We start from the raw sequence: 3,596 nt of genomic DNA on the forward strand, positions 1-3,596 counted from the left end.
CCTGGCTGTCCTGGGACACAGAAGAAATACACTGGCCTCTACCTCCTGAGTGCTGAGACTAAAGGTTCAGAAGCTAATGTTGCTGTGAGTAATTTGCTTTTGGAGTGTATGTTTCTCAAGCCTGGTTCTTCTCCTCCGATGAAAAGTGAAATTTTTATTATTATAAGATATAGATATAGATAGTCATTTAGCCCATCCTACAGCCCATCCTGGCTGTGGACTTAGTACACAGTTGAGGCTGGTGCAGAACTCTGGATCCTCCAGCCTGTAGTTCCTAAGTACCGGGATTACAGGCATGTGCATCATATCCAGCTTTACACAAAAAGAGAAAAAAAAAAAGGTCTACAAGTGTCTTTCAGGACAGCCAGATGGAAGGGTGTATTAATTGCTATCTACATTTTTTCTAGGAGACTATCAGAATATGTGACACACTCTCCTTCAAGAGAAAACAGGAGAACTGATTTTAATTTTTTTAAATTATGCTAATATCTCGAATAATTTATAGGAAATTAATGTTACATGAAGCTATTTTATTTAGACATATTTAAAAATGTTCTTTCTGTAGAAATTATTTGAGATTCACAGAAATGGCCAAAATCGAAAAAAAGGGTTTTTGCATATACCCTTCTCTCAGTATTCAACCGATTGCAATGTTTGTATAACCCTAGCACCATGCTAAACTCAGTGTCCCTAACAGTTTAGTGGGTTAACTTTCCAGGAAAGAAAAGTTCACTCCTTTTGATTTGTTTTGTCCTCCTGGAAAGGTTCTACATATTTTATTACTGAATCAACTAATTTGCACATGAGGAACAGATAAGAAAACAAATGAGATGCCCGATTTAAACAAGACCGACTCTCCAGAGGTTAAACATGGTCAGCTCTATGTGGAAAGATGAGTAGTTGACCATGACACAGGATTAACAGTCATCTGGTATAAAGGATAAATGACCATGATTGGTCATGAACATTCATGCCGCTGGGTGTGAACCCTCACACAGCCAGCTCTGATCTCCTCCTGTGTCTTCTCTTGTATTGAAACCTGATTTTGGCTACCAGTTCTCATCTGAGTCCATTAGGGATTTTGTTTCTTGACCAGGAATAGTTTTGATTCTGAAAGTGACACACTAAGGAGGCAAGCCAAGCACAGGGTGAATGATGCTTCTGGAAAGCATCTTTACTTTTGTAATCTTTCTGATATTTCTTCCACCAGGGGCCCTGAGACTTAGGTGCAGGAATTGTGTTGTAGAGTACAAGAACGGCAGCAATAGACCCTCTAATGTGGAACAGGGAAATCTCTCTTGTAAGGCCTCAACCCAGATGAAGAATTACAGACTACTAAGCAGTGTGAGAGCAGGAGAAATAGTATTCTCCATGGAAGAGCTGCAAAATTGGTTATCCAATGCCAAGTGGTTAACCCTGAAATTGTGCATATACAAGTAACATTATACATACAGAATGGGGCACGTTTGTGTATTTAGAAACACACACATCACTACCACCACCAACAACAACAATTAAAGAAAAGGAGACCATGAATTTGAGAGAGAGCAAGGGATGATAAATGGGAAGGATTAGAGAGAGCACAAGGAAGAAGAAATGTTATAATGACATTTTAACTATTTAACTATCCCCCCCACCTTTGGCTAGGTATGTATCTCAGTTGGTAGTGTGCTCACCTAATATGCACAAACTCAGTGTCTATGCTACGTATATTAGACAGAGTGGCCCATGTCTGTAATCCCAGCATTCTAGAGGTTAGTACAAGAGATTCAGAAACTCAAGGTCATCCTCAGGTATGCAGAGCACTCAAGGCTGCTCTGAGATACATAATACCATGCTTATTTATGTTTTAACTTACTTCCATTAGTGTGTGTGTGTGTGTGTGTGTGTGTGTGTCTGTGCATCTCTCTCTCTCTCTCTCTCTCTCTCTCTCTGTGTGTGTGTGTGTGTGTGTGTGTGTGTGTGTGTGTGTGTTAGGGATGGTGATGTGTACCTGAAGGTGTCTGTAAGTATCAGAGGATGAGTTGATGAATTTCAGGACTCACTTCTCTCCTTCCACCATGGCTGGTGCCACTTGAACTCTGGTCATCAGGCCCAAGTGGCAAACACTTTTACCTGTTCAGACCTTTCATTGGCTCCCGATCTGTTTTTTGTTGCTTTGTTTATTTTGCCTTTTAGAAAGAAAAGTGTTCACGTTTTGCATCATTTTTCAAGTTAAAGCACAAAGCGATGAACTTTACTATAACATCTTCATATATCTTCAATTATGCTTTGTTCTCATCCACGGCCAGCATCAGTGGTGTCCCATGTCCCTTTGCACCTACCTGGCTCTCTTCCTACTCCCAGGTAGCTCCCACTTCAGTTTCCCTATTCTATGCACTCCATCACTGTTCCTACATGCTAGATGTCTTCCTCTCTTCCTAGTTTCATGAGCTACAAACACACCTATGTAATAAACATCCGCATAAAAATTTAGGTTCTGCATATTAGAGGAAAATGCAATGTTTGTCTTACATTTATCTATGTACTTGTTTGTTTTGTATGTGTGTACACACATGTACATACGCATCTCCCATAGCTCCTATGTGGAGATCTGAAGACAACTCGTAGGAGTTGGTTCTCTGTTTGCAGCATGTAGGTCCTAGACATCAAACATCAGATTGTCAGGTGCCTTTGCCTGCTGAGTCATCGCGCTGGACTCTGGCGTTTGTCTTCCTGAGCCTGCCTTGTTTCCTGTAAAAGCAGGCCTGCTCATGAATTTGTATGTCATTCTTGCAGAGAGGCCATACCGATCTTCTCTGTGTTATTCCAGTTTTTGGGTATGTGCTGCTGAAATGGATAAAACATTTTATTTGCCTTCTGTGGGGCAGACCAAGCTAAGCGCATACTATAGTACTGAAAACCCCAGGTCCCACAGATATTTAACAAGGGTTCTTTCTGTTACAAGTGTGGTATCAGGTTCCACTAGTTTCAAGGTAATTAAAACAGTTCATTTTATCAAGGGACTCACAGTCCAGTGAGGGAAAGAGTTCAGGACAGCGACAAGTCCTGAGACACAGAAACTTGGTACCATCACAGGCCAGAGCAGAGGTATCACCCTCACCTTTGTCCAGAAGTTGGAATCCTCCCTCAGAGAGAAGCCTGGTGGGAATTATAGTGACAACATCATGTTTAGTTGTCCTAAGGGATCAGAAATATTTAAATTTAAGAAACTGGTTTGGATTAAAAGAAATATCTTGGTGTTTGGGGCAAACTGAAGTAAAAGGGGGAAGGAACACAAAGAGTTAAGAGATCTTTCACCTGAACAGCACCTTCCTCAGATTCTACCTCCAAGGGCCTAAAAAGGTAAGTAGTCCATGAACATTCCTTCAATAGCAAGATGGACGGATTTAGACAATTTAAAGGTTCTTATTCTTTTTTTAATCTTTTTTATTGGATTTTTAATTTTACATTTCAAATGTTATCCCCTTCCCCCCACCCAACCACTTACCCTTTCCCGCCTCCTCACCCTGGCATTCCCCTACCCTGGGGGGTCCAGCCTTGGAAAGACCAAGGGTTTCTCCTCCCATTGGGGCCCAACAAGGCCATCCTCTGCT

The 3,596-nt window shown here is 41.3% G+C and overlaps 1 non-coding gene across 1 annotated transcript; it reads right to left on the bottom strand.

The window, feature by feature from the left end:
- Positions 1 to 2,735: 2,735 nt before the first annotated feature.
- On the bottom strand, positions 2,736 to 2,845 carry LOC116894898. Its single transcript, XR_004387103.1, has one exon. It is a non-coding gene; the product is annotated as a U6 spliceosomal RNA (small nuclear RNA).
- Positions 2,846 to 3,596: the final 751 nt, after the last annotated feature.

The sequence above is a fragment of the Rattus rattus genome, chromosome 2 (assembly GCF_011064425.1).
Source record: "Rattus rattus isolate New Zealand chromosome 2, Rrattus_CSIRO_v1, whole genome shotgun sequence".
Classification (NCBI taxonomy): Eukaryota; Metazoa; Chordata; class Mammalia; order Rodentia; family Muridae; genus Rattus; species Rattus rattus.